A 24155-nucleotide genomic window follows, 5' to 3' on the forward strand; every position below is an offset into this window, starting at 1 on the left:
AGCAGGGGGGAAATCCGTGAATGTGAGCAAAATTAGCGACACTGTGTCACTGACCACCACCCGGGGGAGCCGACCTACGTGATCGAAAAGACGTTGCCGGCCGGCCCTCTGTGGTCCAGCTGGCCAGTCTAGACGTGCTGTTCACGGGGTTTTTTTCGATTTCCACGTCATTCGCTCTGGTAGAGCTGGTTCTCGACTTGAGTCGAGTCGTTGGCCTTCCTTAGCATACCCAGCAACAGTAGCACAAGAAGAAGCTGATGGGGATCGAGAAGTGTGGCATTCGATCTATTTACTTGAACTTGAAAGCGTGCAGAGGCCACTCGTGAGGAGAAGGCTTGCTTGCCGTGCCCGGTTACAAAGAAGGCAACTAGGATGGCGAAAGGTAGTTCAAAAGAGAGAGAGAGAGAGAGACCGAATGTGCCGGGACGAATATGTGCGAATTGACTTCTTCTCGGTAGAAATACGGAACACGAGACGACGGAGCATTCAAATCTCACCGGATTGCCGACCACCGATTGCCACAAGGGAACAACACATTGATTCCGGTCATCGGTGAGCTCCGGATACGTGAATTTCGTTTGGGGGAAAAAAGAAAACCGACAGAAGCCTCGGTGTACAAGCCGGGTGAAGGTAAGCGACGTACCGAACCGATCGAAGCGCGTCAGCATTTCCTTTTTTTCAAGAAACACCCCCAGGGAGGTAAGGGTATCACGGGAAGGAACTGGTTTGTCGTAAACCCAGGCCTAGCAACGACAAAAATGAAGAACCAGAGAGCGAGAGAGACCAGTGAAGGAAAATCGAAGCATGCTATGTCGTTGAACCATCACTACACTGCATCGACAGCCATCGCCATGCAACGAATGTAATGTATGTGTTCGTGTGTGTGTGTGTGGTCTGACATTCCGTCGTTGATTGAGGTCCATGGAAGCTAATGATAGAAAGTAACAACACAAGAATGTGTACCCAAGTGTGTTTCTCTCTGTTTACATTATGTTTTCGAGGAGGTACTAAAGGTACCTCTTCAACATCATTCCAGCACCAACAGCGGTAAACATATCAATCAACCACACATCTACGACCGCTCAACGACCGCACGTTAGTCGCTACTAGCTTGATCCCTAGCATTACCACCGGAACGATAAGATAGCTGCATCTTATCCAAGGGAAGCGTTTTTATTTTTTATTGAGGAAACCTCTTACCTTGTTGCATGGAGACACTTTAAGCCGCTCGTCGTCTTCTCTCGTCAGGTAACTAACTGGCTGGCAGCATTCCGTCCTCCGTCCTAATTAACATTATTGTCATCGGGTCCCTCTACTGACGATGACGATGACGACGAGTACGAGGTCCGAAGAGAATGGACATAGAAAACCGATAAAGACAAGATTGTCGCACAAAGGCCTCGCGTTTGCGTTTGCTGGTTGCCGGGGGTTTGAAGTTGAAGGTTACGGTGCTAATGAGGACACAGGAGGACGGTGCTTGGCCCAGAATGCTTGCGAGGAATGAAGAGATGTGAGCAAAGCGAGAGTGGACGCGCATGTGAACTGATGAGGTGGCTATTAGCGTAAATGGTTTGTGAGCCTCGTGCGAAGCTGTGAAGCTCTCTCTCTCTCTCAATCATTTCTAAACCGGTGAGAGACACCGGCGGCCTATTGCAAACTAGAGAAACCGGTTTTTCCCTCCGCCAGTGTGTGTGTGTGTGTTTAGAAGATGAGTTTGTAGTATGAGGTGTTGACCCTAACAAGGCATCGAAGCTGTATGCAGCAAGATGAGGGACCCAAACCCCAAAGCGAATCTTGTTGCAATCTAAGGCCATCAATCTCTAGGTCTAGGGTCTACGGTGTCGTCTTCTCGTCTGTTCCGCTGTTCGATGATGCGTGATTGATGATCGTGACAGAACTAGTCACAACGATGCGATATGCTTGAGGTCCCCTTCAAGGCCGACGAGCACACTATTTGTGGAGAAGCATCTCGATGCGCTCAGGGGCGGCTTCAAGCATCAAAGCGTGGAACGATCTGCTAAACAGCGTGGCAATTGCAAAAGTTCAATATGGCCTATAATTATTCCTTAAAAACGGTGCATCAAAAATGGTGCCCATCATCTCGGGTTCATAAATTAGACGCAGTCGAGCCGCGGGGCGCGCTCTGCGTAAATTCTCGACTCACACTCACTGCTGGACTCATTCCCCGGGGGCCGAACCGTAAAGCACTTGAGACATTTGGAAGCATGAAACATCGTTTAGCGCTTAATTTACACCACAACTTTCTGACACGAGGGCGGTGGGGGAGCCATACCACACAGCACATGAACTTCTCCAGCAAACGACTCCCGACGCTTTGCACCAAAACCAGTCACCGACTGAGACGAAGAAAAAGAAGCAGAAAAGAAGATGAAGAGGCAACCAACCAACAACGAAAAAAAAACACTTCTTGCTGCTCTTGCACCGGCCTCCGTTTGAAAAGTTTGGCCTTGCCGCGCGCCTCTCTGCGTGTTTTTCCCCCCTCCCGAGGGTCGGCCTGGAGACAAACGACGCTTACCCGTAGGTCTGCAGCGTTGCGCTGCGTGATAGTGAGCAAAGTTATGAGTGAAGCCGGCACTACGATAGCACTCGTTATTTGCCCATTTTTTTGTTTTTCTTTGGAGGAGCGAAAATTTTGAACATTTTCACACTTTTTGATGAACCAGAGACCAGATCCAAGCCAAGCCAAGAACAGCAGCAAACTAGGGCTACTTGGATGCGTCCAATTTGTTGTCTCGTGAGGTCCCCGTGAGGTAGTCAGAAGTGCTGCGCTTGTAACCATGCTTTCCGTTACCGCATGGCCACCGCCCTTCTCCCTCTCGCAAACCTGGAGGGCCTTCACTGCCCTTTTGTTTGTATAAAATTTTCCAATTTCCTAACGGAGGCATCTCGACCATCCGAACAAACCGCGAAATGCAATGGGCGAGAAAGAGGAGGAGGGGCAGTAGGGTGGTCATTGTGGCCGGGAGCTGTTCGCTTGTTAGTGCCATTGATGCAGTAATTTGAGTGCACGTTCCGGTGGTGATGGTAGTGATGGGAGGGAGAGGGTTTGTTTGGTTTTAGTTTCAATTGTTTGCGGTCGACAAACAAACGAATCTGTGCTGGAGCGGTTGATGGCCGGTCCGCTCGATCGGTGTATGTGTTGACCAACCGAACCGGGAAGGTTGCCCAATCATCATCATCATCATCATCATCATTGATGAATCAAACTCCTCAACAAAGGAGTGATTGCGCACGAGCATTACAAGTGATTGAGGAAATTGATTTTTTGGCGCTAGATTTGAATTCGAAGACAGACCGAGACGCCACGCCACGAACCAGGATGTGTTATCTCAATTAGCAGCGCAGCGCAGCGTTGAATTCCGGTAAACATTAGTAACTTCCGGTACCGCAAACCGGATGGCCCCCTTCTAGACACTGTCCCTGGGCTTCTGAACCACTTGTACGATCTGAATTAATGGACTAAAGTGTCCTGTTATCGCTTTCCCCGAGTAGTCTATCGAGTAGCTGGCTGCGAGTGCCGCACCGACCACCTTCGGTGTCAAACTTTTCACTTCACTTTTTCTCGGAAGTCGGAGGTGGTGGGTGGGTGGGAAAACTTTTATCCATCCGGTTCTCACCCCCACCCCGCCACAAAACCTCTGCATCATCTTGACCTCGGGCTCGGCTGGGGATCCATTTCAATCTGTTTTGCTTTAATTTTTATTTCCCCCCCAAAAAACAAGTTGTTGCATGTGGGCGGTTTTTAGACTACTTCCGAAAAAGGGTCGTTCGCCTGAAATAGCAACTGCTTCTTTTTTATGGTTTTCTTCCCCTCTATCTCTCGATAATGAAATCGTTGAGCTGCGGTCGGGGTGCGTTCCGAGGTGCTTAGCTTTTTCACTTTTCCCTCACTGTCTCTCTCTCTATCTTTCAAAGAAGAAGTCCTTTAAGACGTTAGTGGTCTGGTTCACCCGGTCCCGGTGAGCCATGAATAATGCATTCCTGATAAGCTCGAGCCCACAGCACGCAGGTTTGCCTGAATCTGAAATTTGCTGGAAGGAAAATTACTAAACAACTGAAATGAAAAAATACTTCAAAAAGTGATCCAAAGAAAATGCACCTTACCTGCTGCCCTTTTTTTGCATTATGTGTTTGCCCCCACGACAGAAAGAGATCGAGATGGTAGGAAATGTTTCGGAGAAAGCAAATATAAATCCCTTTTCTGCACTTTCCTGCACGTTTTCTGTTGGATTTGAATTATCTGCGCTTCGGAAATGGCCGCAAGGATTGGGAACACCTTCCGCTATGGTCACTACTCTCTGTATCAGACGTTGAATCAGATTATCAAGCGATGCGCTTTATGTACGTCTTTCTCCCCCTATAGTGTTGCTGCGAATTGCTTTACGCGATAACGGAGCAGCTGTTTGCTGTTGGGGCCTGTTGGGGCCCTGCTAAGGAAAAACCAGTTTTCCCATTTTTTTTCGTCGGTTTCGTCTGTTTGCTTGTTCGCTTTCCATAATCTAACCGATTTTCCTATTTTTTTCTTATTTCCTTCGTTTTTTGTTAGATAAATTGAAGCGAGTGTACACTATTCAGTTCAGAGCCGGCGTACACAGACTCATCAGATGCTGAGTGGAACCGAGTGTAGTGTAGCGACGGTGCGAAGGTGATACTCGGATGATCGGATTGAGGCTAAGGTGGATAGAAACCGGAGGTAGAGCTGCAACAATTTAATCAACGAATGGTAAGTCTATCTCTGGGGATCTTCCATATCTAAATTACTTCCTCTAGAGGACTGTGTTTCGGGTTCGAGTTTCACTACTTACCGGTTGCCAATGCTAGTCCTCACAGAGAGTTTCTCCTGCATTCTACTCAAAGAATACGATTTATGCTCGACTCACTAACCACGAGGCTATCGAATTCGATTGGTCATCGCCCCTGGCCGGGGCTGGTCGTGAAGATGATATTTTCATTTCGGAATGTTGTGGTGTACGCACCTGTTTTGGTTAAGTGTGTTACAGACACTCGCCCTCTTGAAGGCCTTCCACAGCCTTGCAACGACTGGCTCCGCGAGGCTTCTTTGCTTTGTGATGAATCATTACCCAGCAGCCTCCGGCCTCCGGAGCATTCAGATGTTGAAACGCGCGCGATGACCATCTCCATTCCAAGGGGATGTTCCAATAAGGAAGCCACGGGCTTGCTGGCTGCTCGCTTCCCCCCGAGCGGCCAATTCGTTCCACTCTCTCGACAACGGCAGATTGACCGAGACCTAGACCGGGAGACCTAACCGGACTGACTCGGTTGCTGCTGCCGGTGCTAACGGATGTAGCGCACAGTTTGTGGCGGGAGAGGAGACCCACTTTCCATACCCGCTGGGCTTGTGGGCGCCACAAAAAAAGGGAATCCACAGAATTCCGTTGGCTCCACCAGTGGCACACATATTCGTGTGAGATCATTTTCTCTCCCAGGGCGCTTTTCCCCGCGCGAGGCATCACCGGTTTGTGTGGCTGCGTACTTTTTCCTTGGAGATCTCCAAGTAATCACCAGCCTCCTATGTTGAGATTGTCCATCTTTGTCGATTTTGCAAATCACATCAAAGGAGGAGGCCCGTCAGTGGTTCGTTCCTGTGAATGGAATGATTACGTCGGCGACAGGTTTCTTCAAATTTACATACCCAAATGGGGGCGATGCGCATCGAACTCTGGATCTAGATACCGAGACGAGATTCTCACACACCACACGACAGCACACACACACAGCTTGGCGCGCATCAACACGAGAGCTTCACGAACGGAAGAGAATCAAGACCGTGAACCGTGAACCGTGGCTTTCAGTCGTGGTCGGACAGCGCAGTCTGAGTCGAGCCCGCACAAAGCGACGGTGATCGATTCCCAGCCAAGTTCCGAGGAGGCCGAGGAGTTCTTTCAGGTTCACCTTGAACTTTGAAGATCCGCGCGAATTCCGCCATCCGCTCTGTCGGTTGCCGTTTATTTTTGTTTTGCTCGCTTTGGCGTTTTGCCGCCATAAACACTGTGCCAGCGAACGAACGAACGAACGTGATGCCGAGCCATGGTGCCTGGACCCAAGGTATCGGAAGAGCTCCGACTGCGACTCCAATTTGTATTTAAATTTCGCAAAACCAATGGCTTCTCGACTTGTGGTGCGATTCTGGTTCTCTGGCCATCCGTCGCCTGCTTCAGGTTCAGGTATTTCTTTCTCTCAGGCAAACTTTCGCCCACCATCACCAGTTGTGGATAAAATGGTGCTCGTGCTGTTGCTGCTGCTGCTGCTGCTGTTGGCATGGTGATGGTCCAAGGAAACAGGTTTGCCGCTCGGGGAGTGGATAAGGGAACAGGATTATGGCTTTTCTATTCCAGCACCAGCAGCTCTTCACGATGTCTTCACTCGACACGTGTGTGTGTGTGTGTGTGTGTGTCCGGAGGTAAATCGTCGGACTGACGACGAGACACGGGGAATCCAAAACCGGAATCACAGAAAGGGCTACCTCAATTACGGATGATTGCTGGCGTGGCCACCAGGTTTTCTGCAACAACGATGGAACACACGATTAAGGGCAGGGTCCACTCTATTCAATCACTTCAACCCATTCCCATTTCGTGCTGCGGCCCGTCGGTCGATCACGAGATCACGAACTCGAACCTCCTCATTCGTAGGTGGACGCGATGGACGGATTCTCGCGCAACGCGCAACTTTCGTTGCTTTACCGGTTTATCCGGTACCGACCATCGGTGTATGTTTTGTGCGCCTCCGGCAGGGAGAGGAGTAGAGTAGTAGAAGAAGATGTTACCGCTGGCCAGCTAGGCCGGCCGGTCAGGTATCCCGTTGCAGTGTGGCCTGAAATCAGATCTGGCCTGATTCGCGAGCTCCCATCAGCAGCTCATCACTCGAAGAAGGAATAGAAAACATGACGTGACTCCGTTCGGCATCAGCAGCACCAGCAGATGGTGCGCTCTAGAATGGTCTGGTCGTCTCGGGGCGCACATGTAGCGCACAACCCCCCAACCCGAATTGCGTTTTGAATCGGTAATCGATAATTGAAGCGCCAAGCGTTAGGAAGGCGCCAAGAAGTGAACCAAGCAGCAGCAGCAGCAGCAGCACTTCTATGGTTTCCAGGGCGTTCTCCGAAGGGGGCAGAACCGAACGGTACACACACACAAGCACAAAGAAGCCCCTCAATCGTGCGGTGGACACAATGGCGGTGCAATTTGTAATAAAACAAACAACTCGCTACTCGTGATAAGAAAGGGATCAGAATCGTTGCGGGACCCCCCGTTGAGGCTTAAGTTGAGGGTGATGGCAAACTTTTGCCACCACAATTACTGCCCTTTTGGGGGTGTAAGCGCCACAGATACAGATAGCGGAGAACCCCTAACCATGAGAACAGTAAGGTTCGATATCTGTTTGGGGTGGGGGCTGGAGTAAATTTGATTTTAAAATGAGATGACTTTACGGTTTTCGGCAGGGGCCGGCTCATCTTTTCCGACTTCCGGATTGACTGCTTCGCATCAGAGCATAAAAAGCGGGCACTCGACGCACACTAATATTCGACACGCACGAGACTCGCACGCACACGGGGTTGGGGTCCACAAAAAGGGTTTTACTGGCCCAAACGGACACTGTATGGCCACACCATCTTATGGCGTTGTAAAAGATGACCACCAACCAACTGATGCGAGGTCCTCTCGAACGAGGAACTCCCTTTCATTTGCTCTCCACAAAAAGGGATGTAAAAAGCAGGCGATGAACCAATTGGGCTCTGCTGGTGTACGGTGGTGTGTAGAGAGGTCATACAAGGGTCGGTTAAAAGGTCGTAAAATGGGGTTGCGCGATAACGCACCGGAAGAAGGACGAGAACAATGGAACAGAGACACATGAGACCCCCTCCCCGCCACATGCCCACATTATACGCTCCAGAGGAGAAGGTTTTTCCGGATACGAGGTGGCGGTTTAAGTATCCCGGGGACGGATGACGGATGACCGACGGCCCGAAATGGATGGATCAGCGGCCCTTATTCGTAGATCTTGATCCGGTGTACGCCATGCTGAGGCTTATTTTATCAATCATCAATGGCAGTAGGTTTTCGTGGCGAACGTGGCAGCAAATAAACGGTACGACTGTGAGCTGCTGCTGGTCTATTTATGATGGAAGCACACCGATGGTTGATGGCTGATTTCTTGCTTCGATAATACCGCACCGGGGGTTCCGAGTGTGTCCGATTTTGTGTAACATTTGACGTACCTTTCAACGAGCAATGTCTTCATTAATCCTTTTTCTCTACTCCATCTCTTTGTGTGTGTCGCGCTCTGCCAATCATTTAAGGAATTATTGGTCGCGTCGCAAAACGTTTCACAAAACTGTATTTTTTTATTTTCGGCATAAAATCGCCCGACAAAGTGAACGATGGCGCCGTGGAATCATCATTCCACCGTCCGTCAACGGTCATTGTACGCTCGCCTGCACACCGTCTGCATAAAGAATTACGAAAAAAAAAAATGTATGGATGACCACACGACTACGCGGGGTAACCAAAAAAACCCCGGCACCGCGAAACCGCGAATGAATTAATAATCTTCGGTACGGTTCAGTTCGGTAACTTACGGGGCAAAGATTCGAAACAAAACCCGTAAAGTTTTGGCGGCGGCGAAGGATTGGGGAGTAAAACAATTATTATTCCACAACCCCGCTCGCTTCGGAGTTTTTTGGGAAATTTTGAAAATCCGCAGAAGAAAGGCAGCCTTTCCGGATGGTTGTACACGTTGGAAAAGAAAATTCTTTCCCAAAGCTCCCGCTCGCGGATGAAGGATCAAACGGTAAATGACCCATGAAATGTGGTGCTTGAAAGTTGGTTTCCAGGAGGGTGGCGCGCGTCCTTCCTTAAGAAAGCTTCCAGGAGGGCAGTTCCTTTCGGGTGGAGTTCCCAGCGTCGCGCTCTCCCTCCCGTGGGGATTGCGTACACTTTGCACGAGACGTGTTTCTGGTGGCCGCTTAATGAGCAACGTCTGCTGTTGCTGCTGCTTCTTCTTCGTACATTTATGAATCCTGAATATTCATGATCAATTCCGGGCGGCCGTTTTCTGGCTCCCCAGGCCGGGCCGGGAGACAAAATCCCGATCCCCGTTCGGTTTGCTGGCGGAGGAGAAAGTTTCGTGTTCGTGTGGATCGCATTCTGTTCTTTGTCGTCGTCGAACAATCGAACTGTCCTGTCCGGAGGAGGACCGGACCGGACGGAAGAAGAAGGTCTTTACCGCTTGCTATGGAACCGGTCACGGTCACATACGATCCACGAGCACGACGACGACGACGACGATGATGACGATGAGGTTCAGGTTTCCCGTGCGAGAAGATGCAGGTTCGATGCACCTCATCTCTCGGCGGAGTGCCGAGAACCGGCCTGTCCGTGGTCCCCGGACTGCACTGAACGGGTTTTTCCTTGCCTCGTTCCTTCTTATCCCAATGATAATGAACGAAACGCCCAAGCCGCGGCAGTGGGGTGCGCTGCAATCATCGTCAGTATCGAGCAGAAGAGAGAAAGAGAGAAAGAGTGAGAGGAAGATGCAACCAGCAGCCAGATCCCGTTTCTGTTTGGTCGCTCTCTCTCTTGCACTCGCCCGTCAGCAAACCACTTGGTTGTTGCTGGTTGTTGGTGCAACTCAATCAAGTACATTGACCTTTCGCTTCGGAGTGCGTTTCCAAGATGCAACCTTTCGGGGTGAGGCGATGAGCGCACCAAGAGCGAGCGTGTTCTTCATGCATAAACAAATAAGAACCGAGAACCGAGGAGGGTGCTGACGGTGACGAATCGAATCAAAAACGAAACAGTTAGCCCCCGGGTTGGGGTGTTTGTTGCGACGACGACGACGACGACGACTTCGATGTACGACGAACAGCATGAAGACGATAAACATGACGAGACGGTTCGATGAAGAGGCAACATAACAACTCGTCAGCTGTTGCTGTTGCTTCTGCTGTTGCTGCAGTGGTAGCGCGGTATCGATAAGGCACCGACCGATAGCACAACATTCCGTCTACTCCGTCTACACCACTTCGAATGGATGTCACCCCTTTCTTTTCGGTGTATTTTTAAACCACAAACCACACTGGAGCATAACTCTCTCTCTCTAAACGCCTGCAGCAGCAACAGCAGCAGCAGCAGCTACTGCTACCAGGGCGAACAGAATTCATGACCTGCCGGACTTGGAACCACTGCTGAACGCAGACGTTCGATGATGATCTTCCATTCGATGCAGCACAAAAATGCATAATTGCCCCCCGCCCCGGGGAGGGAGCGGTTTGCATTCGGTTCGGTTTGGATTTTTCGTCGTTAGAAATGCAAATGCCCTTCAGACCTCCAGGGCTCCAGAGTGTTCCTCGTCTGGCCGAATACAAGATGCAGCAGCAGCAGCAGCAACTCGGACTCGCAAATTTGCATCACCCGATGGCACGGGAGAGATAACTCTTTCCTTCCAGTGCCACCGGCCAGTCCGAGGTTATCGCCCATCAACCATTTTTACCGAGGGTCATCGACTTCGATTAGCTTAGACACACAGCAAGCACGTGCTGTGCGCCACCTGGCGGCTGGGTCTAATTGGGGTGGCTACATGATTATGTGCGCACCGCAGATTATGTGCGCGCACGCGACCTACTTCACAGTCATTCATAAAGCTGACCGTGACACATACACGCACACACATGCACACACACGTGGCAAAAGAAAAAGATGGCCAGCAACAGCCAGGCCAGGTTTTGGTTCTCGGTTTTGGAACGTCGACGCCTTCTCGGACCTGTTTTTCTTTTTAATGACAAGCATCGCAATCACAATTAGCATGTTTACATGTTTTTGAAGCGCACTTATCTTTCTCTCGCTATCTCTCCTGTCGTCTGGTGTCTCGTGTCGCGCCGAAAAGATGCTTTTATGCGGAATTAGCATCCAGGTCGCACTTGTCTGGACGTCTTCGGCATGAACGGTGTCCGGATGAGCGCAGCAATTAGGCGACGACGACGCAGTAGCGCAAGACAGGAAGCGAAATTAGTTGTACAACTTCCTGGTGTGTCTTTTTGGGGGCATTTATCCGGAGTGATGGCATGACTGAAAAAAGTGCTGCTGCCCTTAATGACGCGGTGTACAGGTTCAATTGTGACATCAGAGCTACTCCGGGAATCATTATCCGGAAGTGTTCTAGGTTTGTCATTTACTCGGTCACTCAATCGCCCCCTTCCAGTGGATTGAAGCCCCTTCCTGTTGCGGTATGGTGTGCACCATAGGGAGGCCCCTTTGACACAGATTTCATTTCCCTTCCCCCACTCCCAAAACATCACCCGCGGGGGGGTATCATCAGCGATGGCGCAACCACGTCCATCATCATATTGATTTCCGCGGGGACGGCTCGGGGAGACGTTTATCCAGGTCGTCAAGCCGGAGAGAGAGGGTAGGTAATCAAGCTCAACCTCTCGCTGCACTTCGATTAAAGACGCCTCTGCGCGTGTGTGTGTGTGTGCCATGCGTCCCAGGGGAGCCCACCCATGGGCATATCTCTCGGACATGCTAAGCAGCGAGAGCTCTAACGAAGCACACGGAACATGGACGGAGCTGCGCCCGAGGTAATGCTGCTGCTGCCCGGATTGTCATTAAAGTCCAATCAGCTTTGGGGTTTTCGGGTCACGGAGTCGCCGACCAGCAGCAGCAGCAGCGGCCATGATGCAACAGTTTGTGGTTTGTGTGGTGTGTCCGCTTCGCTCGCGGTCGCTAACGCTCGCTATCCGGATCCGGATCCGGTAGCCATCGTGGCGTACTTTAGATGTCAATCATGGCGGTTCTGGCCGCTCGCTATTTACTGAGGTGAGGACTAATGTAGCGCCATTAGGCCCATAGTGGCCGGGAATTATAAAGAAATCTTATCGAATTATTTATTTGCTTAACATAATCTGTCACTTCCAGCCGATCTGGACGAGTCGCGTTAATCCCGGTGATTAATGACGACCCGCAATGACGATGATGAGCTGCTTAAGTGAAGGATTTGAACCCCCCTGGAACTGTTGGGTTTGAGTTTGAAGTCTACCGTTGGCGTTGAACGGCTATCCAGTTCAGTGACCACAACCACAGACACCTTCGGAATCCACCAGACACTGACCAGCCTTAAGCCCTCGACCCTGACTTTCGCCGTCAGCGGCCGTCAGCCGAAGGCGGCATCGAAATCGGTGGTTTAGGGATTTAGCAAACGATCCGGAATCGAACCGGTCGGTCGGTCGGTCGGTCGGTCGGCGGCCGCATACCGACGACAGTGGCACGCACGCGTTTGAAGTTTCGAACCAACGAACGGGTGTTGGACACGTGTCTGGCCTTGGAGCTGGCTTGGGGCGCACTCGCACGACTTTGTGTTGTGGGGAGTGAAATTTGGATTTCGGATTTGGAGCCCTCCCCCCCTGGGTCAAGGTACCTTCGCATGTCAATTCCACCAGACATACCAGCGAGGCCCTTTCTGTGTCTGTGTGTGTCTTTATCCACACCGCACCGGCCGAGTGCAATCTCTAAATTGCACCGGACAGCGTGTTCCGTGGTTGGCTGCTCGGAATGTATCGATGCATTCGCGAAGCGCGAGAATGTAATTACACTGTCAGGGCGATACGCAGCACTTGAGCGATCATTCATTGACTCATAAAAGCCGCTTGGCGCCTTTCATCACCTTGGCACCTTGGGCCGTAGAGAGGCGTAGCGGGGCGGGGTAACATACCGATCCAATCGGAGACCGGATTCGGATTGTAAATCGTGATTAATGCTTGATGCTCGTCCATCCGTCCATCCGTCCATCCATCGCACGCCAGTGCCCGGTGGAGCATAAACATTTAATTATCTATTTGCTAAGAAAGGGAAGAAGAAGCCATGATCAATTATGTTCGTCCGTGCGTTCGTTGGGGCGCGCATGGTGGAATCCGGGAGTCAGCGGCCAGTTTTGCATCTCATCATTTGCTCCATCACAATTCAGCGCGACCCACCATAATCATACCACCAGTTCCGTCCGATCCGTTAACCTTAATGGTAACAGAGAGGCCGAGGTTCCAAAATGCGCTTGTTAGCAGGACGCCGTCGCCGGGTCGCAAGCCGCATCTCTCTAAAGGGCACAATGAATTGCCGTCGTCGGAGTCGGAATCGTTGTTACCACTCCACTTTACCACACTTGGCTGAGTTTCGGCAGAGCCACCACCCTCTTCTCTCGCCGGCTAGACGATCGCTTCGATGGAAACCATAATGGAGGGCTGCTGGCTGGTTAGATGATGAAATAAGGCAGATTGCTGTTGGCGCAAAGAGACGCTCAGCAGCAGCAGCATAGCAGCGTCCCCTGTAGCTATTTGTTTAGTAACGCTTGTGCTCTTTCTGAGGTCTACTCCTATGCTCCGAGGAGTATTGCTCATGCATACAGAGACCCCTCCCGCTTTTTGAATGTTCGTACAAACAAAGACAACAGAAAGAGATTGAATAGCGCGAGATCATCGGAAACAAAATGGAACACCTAATCCTCAGTTCCCAGTTGCTATTGCTCGCTCTCCGTCTATCTCTCTCTCTGTCGCTGGTTGTACTCGAGTACTCGAGAGCCACCTCCAGCAGACGGCCGACTAGTCATTAGCTGGTTAGCATGTTACCATTAACCGGAGTGAAGTGCGTTTGTTCGCCACCTTCGCTCCATCCTATCGCTAACGGATAATGTGTTTCCGTCTTATTAACCTCTTCATAGACACCTTCCTTCTTTGCGCCACAAACACACACGCGCACACACACGCCTATAAACGTGATTACTGGTGTGGTAATTAACGCCGGAATCCGGTGGTCGTAGTTGAGTGCCCTTTGCCCTGAGATGGGATTTTTTTTTTCGTTTGTGGGAATGGATGAGGCTGAAAGTGATCTAAATTGTGTTTTTGGAAAGTTTGATCAACGTCTTTCGCTCTCTCTCTCTCGCGGAATCACGCATTTGATGCAGATTTCCATTTCACTTTTCCCCCTTTTTTTGACGTCTTTCCATCGATCATTCCCTTTAGTTGATGCCCTCATCATCATCGTCGTCGTAACTTGTTGTTCGTTTTGTTTCCAGACGCCATGAAGTTGAAAGAAAACTCGAAAAACCGACTACACGAAGAGCAGTAACCGCAAAGCGGAGTCCGTCGGTTAATCGATTACATTCCCAATCCTAGCGATGTGAGTGATCTGTGGTTTTGCTCTCGCCTTCAAGTCTATGCTCTGTTCACGGCGCATCTTTGGTTAATCATCGAACAGCCATGTTTTGGTGTTCGGTGCCCGTTTTTTTTTTTTGCGCGCGATCTCTTCACCGATCGATTCGCCGTCTGCTGCGGCGTTTTGCTGCTCCATTGGCAGCTCCACTCTGCACGGTTCAGTTCTCTCCATCGATCACACCGAAGGCGTGCGTGTCTTCCTTCGCACCTTCCCCGTTTTCCCGATTCGAACGTACATCATCCCTTCATGTGGTTCGTAGTTTACGCGCTACATTAGGTTCGGTCGTGAGTGTTCCGAAAGTGATTCCAAAACAAGTTGGTCGACGAGGAGAAGCACCGGCACCGATCATTCACCCATCCTTAGGCAGCAAATCGAGCATAAAAAGTGGATGAGAGTGTGGAGTGGAGCTTATCATTTCAAGCTCACCCTCGCAAAGTGGCTTACGCCGTGCCGGCCGTGATCGATTGCGCAACGGAGATTAACATTTATTATTGTTAAAATGTTGTCCGACGGCGCCGGCTAGAGTCAACAGTCGTCGTACCGGGCGTGCACGTGAGCGACGATGGCGACGACAACGACTTTGACTCGCTAGAGGTGTGTGTGCCTGTGTGTGTGGCTCTGTCTATTGTTTTGGAATGTAAGAGCCTCTTCAGTCACGTTATAGTGAGCCGTTAGTTAAGGCTATGAAACCGCGTGTGTAGGCGCAGACACGACGATAAACAAACGGACGTCTGGAACGTACGTGCCAGGAACGCAGAATGAAGGTTCTTGTTGCGCGGCTGAGGAACCGTTATTTAGGCTGCTGGCAGTGTTTTTGGAGTCTCCGTTGACTCCGTTGGTAATTTTTGCCGTCGAACATTGTAGAATGAAAAAAAAGAACGATATCAACAGCCACTCAGACGTCTAGAGGAGATAGCACTTCATACGATCACACACAGTATAACTGAACAGATCAACAGAAAGTTGCATTTGCTTCGACATGGAGTGTTTGAATTCTTTTATTGAGGATCCTCCACGATCGCTTCAAATGATCGTCTTAACAATCGGTGCTAACAGTGACAGGTCATTCCTTCTGCTTCTTTTCCGATTTAATTGCGATCGTGATTATATTTATGAGAAATATTTATTAAGCAAACAAAAATGCCTAGGATCGTTTCCGATCATTATTATTAGTAACTGCGGAAATTGCGACTTGGAAATAAACTAAACGTTGACTAAATTGGACGCTAATCGGAAATGTTCAATCATGATCACTTGAAATGATCGCCTAAACGATCATCATAGTTATAACAACAGGGCATAATGGATTCACATCTTGTGGCATGATTTAAGCTTGCATTTAGCTCTCTAATGATCTTCATTACGAACGCAACTTGTTTTAAGGAAAATATTTATCAAAATGAATAGACGTATTGAGGATCGTCTTCAAACATTTGAAGTTACCATAAAGATTGAAGTTCTTATCAATCGGATATTATACGCTGTTGGTATGGCTTTCATTTTTATTTTAGTAACATATTATGATCACGACATATTTCATGGAAATGAATCCAACATGAGGCTATAAGTCTCAATGATCGTTTATGATCTCTGCTTCCTGACGATGAAATTCCATTGTTCAGCTCAACCTGCCCGCCATTCTGTGCGAGCAATTTGTGTTTATGCTTATGAGCCCGGGACCCGGGATCATAAACACCGAATAGTCACGGCCTTTAACGGAATAGCCTGTGAGAAGTACTTATATGGCCATCGAGGTCCGATTCGGTCCGATCTCTGCCATCTCTTTTCGCTCCTTCTCCCTGTCTAATAAAAGGTTAAATAAGCGTAAAAGCTCTGGACACCTTCGGTGCCGTTCCGCCGCCACATCTTTATCTCTATCTCTTCTGTGACATTCGAAAAATTTCCAACTACAAAACAAAAAAAAACCGTCTGCCGAATGTGAAGAAGCTTAATGATGTTTAATAGGTAACCGCACTGTCTCTCGGTCCGTATTCGGGGGGATCATTAATACACCTCCCCCCAAACGGGCAACCGGCAACCGGCTATTCGCAATAAAATGATTAAAAACCTCAATCACACACACTGAAAGCATGCGCATGGCATGGTGGCGCTCCCGATGGAGACACCGACTCCCGGAGAAATGAAGCTCAAGACACTTTTTGCTGTTGTTGTTATTTATGACCTGAGCCGCTGTTTTGCGCATCGCAACACAAAACATCTCTCTCTCTTCCGTATTCACGCGCCGAAGAGCCGAAAAGCCATCCGTCGTCCGCCATTATGCAACTAATCATCGTCATCATCATCATCATCATCACCATCAACACCACCACTCGCGGCCACTAGGCGGCCGGACCCTCGGACCTTTGGCCAAGTCTCCGAAAGTCTCACTTTCCCCGCGCTGTTTTCGGTGGGGCGGGAACTCGACATTTACCCGGTGGACCGGTGGCGGAATATGCGGCATAAACGCGCCGGGGCTTCCCATCTCGCACGTGATCAAGTGTTGGACCGGACCGCGGACCTGACTGCAAGATGCGGTTCCATTTTTGCTGCTGCTGCTGTGTGTGTGTGTGTGGGATGCCTAGCGCTTGTATTGCCACCTTCTCACTCCCACTCCTTTCTCGTCGCAGGAAGCATCTTCCTTTACTCATGTTTCGCTATTTTTTTGGTTTCTTTTCTTTTTCTTCTTGGTTTTAGTTAAGCGATCTCATGCGCGTCACCCACTCGCGTCTTCTGGCCGCGGTCTGAAGATTCGTCGATTAGCATAAGCAGTGGTAAATATCAGTCACCAATTTACATAAACCGCTCACCTTGCGCCACGCTACCATGTTTTGTTTGCACTTGTAGCTCCCATTTCCCCTCTTCTCACCTTGGTTATGAGTCCTCTTCCCCCACTTTGCCTCATCTCGTGGTCTGGTAGCAACAGCAGCAGCAGCAGCAGCATCGTATGTAAGCGATACTCTTCCCTTGCGAACACTTCCGTCTCCGGCTCATTGGGCTACCAGTTCCCGGGAGAAGGAGACAGAAAGAGAGAGACACGGAGAGAGGGCAAGAGATTGGGCGCCACCGACTCCAGTGCCTCTCGTGGATTGGTGGAGGTTCCGTTTAAAGTGTTGCACCCAAGAGGGTGAAAATGGCTTTCGCTTTCGTCTAGCCCAGTTTTCGGGGGGGGGCCTCGCCACGGTACGCAGAGGGGGTGCAGGTAGAAGAGGAGCCCCCCTTCCCTCTATCGTGTCTGGTGATTTCATCCATACACCATACGCGCCATGGCTACGTGTCAAGGCATATGTTTTGGGGAGCGATTTTTATGGATTTTAAACGTTTGTCCAGCGCTCGATCCCTGAAGTGGGAGGTGTGTGTGTGTGTGTGTGCCCTTTCTGACCGTTAACACACGCTTGTTACTCCCGGGAAGTTTCGCACAATCACGGAGCACGCGGCGAAGACGCGACAACGAACGAAATGCGGCTACTTTCTACGGAGGAGACTCGCCTGCTATCGGTGTCTCCATCAGCTCCAAAGCATAGTCGCTAACGAGATTGATTTTCCATGTTCGCGGGAATTAGTTTCCACTTTTTCATACAAAAAACAAAAAAAAAACAAAACTCCATCGCGGCATCCTGGCGCGCGCGCTCCCTGGCCGTTGGCCGGAATGAAGGATTTGACAGCGGGACGGCTGCGATTAGCATATTGCGACGCCAGTGGCGAAATGCCGGATGTGCTGCCGTAGTTACGCGTTACGCCAGCGATCGATGGAATGGAGGGGGGCGCTAGTATCCCTGTCTAGTGGTCGGCGTCGCAACTTCAAGGCTTTGGTTTGCGTGTTTTTTTTTAGGTAATAAATTCGCATTTGCATGACTAATGCACACCGGATGGACGAGCAAATGGCTCCTGTCCAGTGAAGTGAAAAGGCCGGATCGGATGACGGATTGTGCTGGCCTCTCTCTCCCTCTACCTTCGCACGTTAATCGTTTTTAGCGAGCGAGAAATCGAAAGAATTTTAGTAGTAATTTGAGTTTACCAATTACTCAGTCCGTCTTCGAAGCACCGGAAGTCGGTGATCGGTTGCGTGTCATATCGATCGATCGTGTCTGTGTGCTGTGGATGATCGCTGTTGCGGGCTGCAGTAGAACTGATGGCTTCGGTTCGAGCGCTTCATTACCACACACACCGGCGCCGTCTGCTTTCGATTTCGAATTGCATTGCAAACCAAGTCAAGGCAGTCATTTGCAGGGCTTATGTCCCGCGGGTAGGGGGTGGTAGGTAAACCCTCAACAAACGGACCGTAACACCGCCCGCCACCGGTGGCAGAAGGTTACCGGTGGCAATTGTTTGCTAATTCGTTGCTGTCGCCTCCGTAAGTGTAATTAAACGTAAATATATTTTTCTGTTGCTGGGCTACTGCTTTGGAGTTATTTTGAGCAATCGCAGTTGGCCCTAGAGGGTCGGACCGAGATGCGCACCCTCCTCAGCACAGTTGCAGCATCCCAGGCAGGCATTTATTTTGCATCTCGCTTGGCGATACGGCATCGCGGACGCGCGCGTTGTGTCAACAGTTGGGTTTGATGATTTTTAATTAACTCAGCAGCATCAGCATCAGCAGTCCCCTCTGGCGCGAGGATGAAGCGGAGGTGATGTGGCCTTCAAATATGCTTTTGTTTCGCATTTTAATGCTGCATTGGGTTGGCACCGCATAGCACCGCGATTGACACCGTTCTGCTGCTGCTGCTGCTGGTGGCTCGTTATTTGAATTTTGAATTTAGGTCGCGCCGTGCCATGCTGGGTGGGGGAGCCCTCAGCATCTGGCATCTGTGGAGGGGCGGGGTTCCGGTGTTTCATTTAAATGCAATTGAAATACCTTTTCTGTGACGCATCTCTCATCATCATTTGTCTCTTGGCTCTCTTTTGGCTCTCTTTGTCAATTTTGATCTCGACAATCGACATCCAGTTGATGCCATCGGAATGGGAACACTACAATAACACGCGTTGTCTCGGAATTTCAGTATAACCAGCGTGGTCTTAACAGGTTTACACCAAAAGCCCCAACCCCCCCCCCAACCCCCATTATTTCCCGATCGGTAGTAGTAGATCTTGTTTCCAAAATGAAATGGAATATAATTATCATTTCATAACTGCCGCCACACACACGCACACACGTCTAACGGGGTGCCGGGAGTCCGATAAGTATCAGCCCCGCGGTGTCAGCCACCGTATCGGCCGCGTGCGATGAACAGCTCTGCCATCCCCCCGTTCCCTTCCATTTTTCCTGTCTAACAACCAAACACTTCCGTTTCGGTCTAGTTACGGTGACCGTTTTGTTTGTTTCTTTTTCCTCCTCCTGCTCTTGCTGCTCCTCCTCCTTCTGGTTGAGTGACCATCGGTGACCGGAACCCTCATTCCCTCCCGGGAAAACCTGGGAGGTGTCGTTGTGGTGCGCTGCGTACCGGAAACCGATGCAATATGTGTGTGTGTGAGTGTGTGAGGTTTGGCGCGTATGCCGCGCTGGCCACAAACGGAGCTTAAGGTGAATTGCGGCTTAATTAAAATGCACTTCCACTCACACACACACACACGAGCGCGCGCGCACGACTCCTATCCTGTCATCTTAATTAGCTAGAGTGAAACTATTTCTAACTGTCAATATGTCGGATCGCCGCCCGGGGCCCCCGGGGGGAAGAGATTTCACTTGCAATCGCATCGCCGGACGCACCACGAGGCGGACATCGAGTTCAACTCTGCAACAGGCTTATTGTGATTGTGGTAGTCATTCCATCGATTCTGTTCAACGAGAAAGCCGGAACAGCTAATTGGCCTCCAGCAGCAGCGGCAACAGCATCAGCAGCAACAGCAATCGCTGCCGTCACTCAGCTATTGCAGAGGATGCACTCGTCCGGGCCACCTCTCCGGCTGACATTTGACATTTGGCGAGCAACAGCAGGCCATGCATCGGGTCGGTCGATGGTTTCGAGCGAAGCTCTCTGGCAATTGCATTTTTTGCCCTTTTCGCTCAGCCTACTTGGCAGTCGGCATTAAAATAAAACCCCGAAACTGGGCGCCCTCACCTCATTTGCTTGTAAAATCATTCGGCGGCCGGTTTCGTTTTGGCAAACGCGTGACCTTTAGGTACCTTGGATGCTGCTGCTGCTGCTGCTGCTGCTGGTTCCCACCACACCAGGGCACACCTTATTGGCAAATTGTTTGCTCTGTTGTTGCTGTTGCTGCTGCTGCTGCTGCTTCGGCGAACGATCTCTCCTCCGAGACCGGATGATGGACGGATAGATCACGAGCTTTCAAACGAGGGGAAATCCAGCCAGCCAGCCAGCCAGTAGGGTGGGTTGGCCAGCGCATCACGATGCTGAATCTCGATCACGATTCTGGCGGTGGATAAGGCCACCGGGCACCAGGCGGTATCTGCTTCGATCGAATCGAAGATGATTGAATTCATCGTTCAGTTACAATGCCGCCAATGGCGTCTTGGATATCGATGCAGGCATCAGAGGGCACCTTCAACTTTGTCACGGGCGCCAACCTGCACTGCAGCAGTGACCAGTATGCCAGCAACACAATCCGTGGCAATGCATTCAAGGTTCGCTGCAGAAGGCGGATCACTCGTCATCGACAGTCATCGAGTGAACGTCGTTCTCACTTTTACCTTTCAACAACACGCGACACGCGGCGGCGGCGTGTCGATGCACATCTTTAAAGATGGCCGTGATGGTGACTGCGAGCCGTGACTCGACAATTACGCCCAAGACGCACTAAGGCGCTGCATCCGCATGGCGCGTGGAACTGCCTTACCCCTGTTAGTGTTTGAGTTTGCCGCCTTCTCCCTTCAAAGATGCACTCCTCTTGCGCTCGCTTGTCAGTCAGTGTGTCAGTTTGCCACGACGACGACGTTCACCTTTGGCATCTTGAACCATGAACCACACAGGCCGACAAGCGCCATCCGCCATGATTAAAGATGTTTGCCGCGATCGATAGACGGTTAGCCGGGCGGGCGGCCATGTTGTTGGCTTAGCAGCTCGTCACCACGGGGTTTTGCTTGAACCAAAACAAATCTCTCTCTCTCTCTCTCCTGGTCCTGGTTGTGGTCTCCACTCGACCCGACACCGAATAAGTCATTTCGATGCCGATGAAGAAATGCTTTCAATTTTGTACTTTCGAATCGACTGCATCCGCTTCTTAGCTTTAGTAGCGCCAGCAACATTTTTTATGAACCACATTCCACATATGCTTGCTAGTGTGACCGCGAGGGTTTAAGATTGCGTGCCACCGGCAATTAGCATAGCGACGTCGTCGTGCAACCGTCGGCAGGGCGTTCCACCATCGCCACCAGGGGACCACCAAGATTGATGGTGGCGCACAACACCAGGCACCAATGCCAATCAATGAGGTACGAGGCTACCTTCTCCCCCTAGACAACCATTAAGGGAATAGTAGAACCACGCGAAAGTAACAGTTTGCGGAAAAGTTGGCGTGAAAAGTGACATGGGGACATGATTCAATTTTAGATATATTTTTCCACTGGGATTTTAGAAAAGATTAGGTCAAATGTCAATTTTTTTTTGTCATGGTTACCCAAATTGTTCATCGATTTGTTATAAAATGGCTAGCAAGTACCTCTTCGCAACAGGGATAACCGCTACTGAGGTGTGAATATGCCCCCTTTCACTTACTCAATTGATTTGTTTCCTTCTACAATGTTTTAGAATGTTCTATAAAAGTTTCTGAAACTGTATTATTGCATAAGATTTACTTCCAAATAATCAACTATAAAGTTGTAAAGTACCACCTCAACATGAAGCAATGTTCATGAAGATAGTTTATTTATTTTGAAAAATGAAGTTATGATTAAAACACTATGACAAAAATGAAGTAATCCAATTCAAAAATGTTAACGGTAAGAAAAAAACAGAAGGTAAAGAAGTGTAATAGAAATGAATTTTATACTTTCTAGAGAATGTGTATAAAAAGTGTTTAATTTTGTGGATAACTGTTCAGTTATTGTTCCTATTGATCATTTTTAATCAGAATATAGTTGTTAATGATTACATAATGTAGTATGCAATGTGTCATTCACCTTCCAAATATAATTTGCAGTTTTTTTATGTTGATTTTTTCCTGGAAAATGAAAATGAACAATACTATGAACAAAAATATATGTACTCTCATATGATTTTTCTTAACCAATGGAATCGTGTGATGAACACTGTTGTATATTGTTGTATAGTGTTATTGTTTGCATCTTAGTTTACTTTGGGTTGCTATGCTGGGTAATATATAAAGCAGAGCAATCCAAAGTGAAAAGATCAGTTTGTTGAGAATAAACCAATACGTTACAAACACAACGTTACGGTAAACTCCTGCTTACCCGCTGCGCGTCCATCAAAATTCTGGCCCGGTCCCCGCAAATCAAGTCAGCTCGCAATCCTCGGAACAGCACTTCAGTGGCCCTTCAGTTCACCGTCGCCGTGTCGCCGGTTCGCGTGTGACAAGCGGCCCGCCAGGGGAGGCAAAATTCGAATCAAAAATTCCCAAAACAATCGCCATCGACGCCTATAAATCCTACCTTGTGGCTAGAAATTACGAAAGTTTTGCCGCCTGCTCATCCATGAGCAGAGCCCGGGGCCGGGGCTAGAGCTAGGCCAGCAGCGTAGGACGCCCCGCATCTCCGTTAATGATGTGTCATCACGGGCGCCCGCGACGCGTCGCATCGATTGGTGGACGACGACCAACATCTTTACGCAATCGCTCGGGTCTCGGGAGCCATTCATTGGCGCATTGCCAGGCTGCTGGTTGCGGCATGCAAAATTTGAAGCCCCTCGTACCCCGCATGGTGATCGCATGTGGGAGAGACATTCTGTTTACGGGAAAGCAAGTTATCGGCTTATTGTATTGATGGACCAATTTGATGGCTGTTGCCTTCGTTGTTGCCGGTGACCGATGGAAGATGAGCAGGAAGTGTGAAAGTTGCCAAAAAAAACATCAACGATCGGTGCCTGATCGGTTGGCCGGCGCATATGCTAATTGCGTTTGACCTCAGCGCGTCATCGGGGGTGATCCAATCGTCCAATCGTCCAATCGTCGAAAAAGCTTTCGTCGCGCGCTACCGCTACGTTTAACTAATGCGCCCTGCTCCGTCGCCTAATTAAACGGTCCGTCGCGGTCCTCGATCGGGGAAGATCACCTCTCGGCCTCGTCGCGCAGTTTGTTTCGCGCTGCGGAATGCTGATGATGTGTTCGCCTCGCCTCCTGTTATGCCGCCTGTTGTGCCGGGTTGCCACAACTTTCTAAACCATCGAACAGCAAACAGCGCACGCCACGGACGCCCCTTCCAACCCGGTAATGATCAGGTTCAATCGGTATTCCGGCATCTTCCTCGGCGCATCTTCCTTCCAGGAGGCAGAAGCGCGACGCAGCGGGACCTTTTACTTTTTGTGTCCATGTGCACATCACCAGGTACACGACGGAGGTTTGAACCTCCGCGTTTTAAACGCGATTTCGAGGAGAAATTGAACAGTCGAACGCCTACCGGTAGGGCCCCGGGAAGCGTTCGCAAAATCAATCTAAATTCAAGCCGAAGCGGGCCGAAAACGATCGTTAAGATCAGCATTCATCCGACGGAGCGACGAAGCGACGGTGCGACGGTTTTAGGTCGTTGGGCGCGTTGCGTTTCGGTATGCAATTGGTTCGGTCGCATTTCACTCCGGTCGTGAAAGCCCTCCGAGGTGACCATGTGCAAGATTGATATTCCGCCATTATTCTGCGCGACGCTGCCAGGCGGCCAGGGCTTTTCTCCTCCTCCTAGTGGACCGGTGCCGGAACCCGGACCTGGCGGCGCGACTGACGACGAAGAAGAGGCGCATTCTGCTGCGACGTGCCGCGAATGCTCATCGCGAAAATGGCAATTCGACGTTC

At 50.1% G+C, this 24155-nt stretch overlaps 1 protein-coding gene across 12 annotated transcripts in view; it reads left to right on the plus strand.

Moving 5' to 3' along the window:
• Positions 1–24155, plus strand: part of LOC125956078 (putative polypeptide N-acetylgalactosaminyltransferase 9) — a 64127-nt gene that overhangs the window by 25661 nt on the left and 14311 nt on the right. For 10 of the 12 annotated variants that reach the window (XM_049687595.1, XM_049687601.1, XM_049687605.1 and 7 more), the window contains one exon: positions 4568–4744. The gene's annotated coding sequence lies outside the window, so the exon portion shown is untranslated. Of the gene's footprint in view, positions 1–4567; positions 4745–16937; positions 17015–24155 lie in introns of all 12 variants that reach the window. The other 2 variants (XM_049687602.1, XM_049687599.1) reach the window with 1 other exon arrangement.

This window comes from Anopheles darlingi, chromosome 3 (assembly GCF_943734745.1).
Source record: "Anopheles darlingi chromosome 3, idAnoDarlMG_H_01, whole genome shotgun sequence".
NCBI lineage: Eukaryota > Metazoa > Arthropoda > Insecta > Diptera > Culicidae > Anopheles > Anopheles darlingi.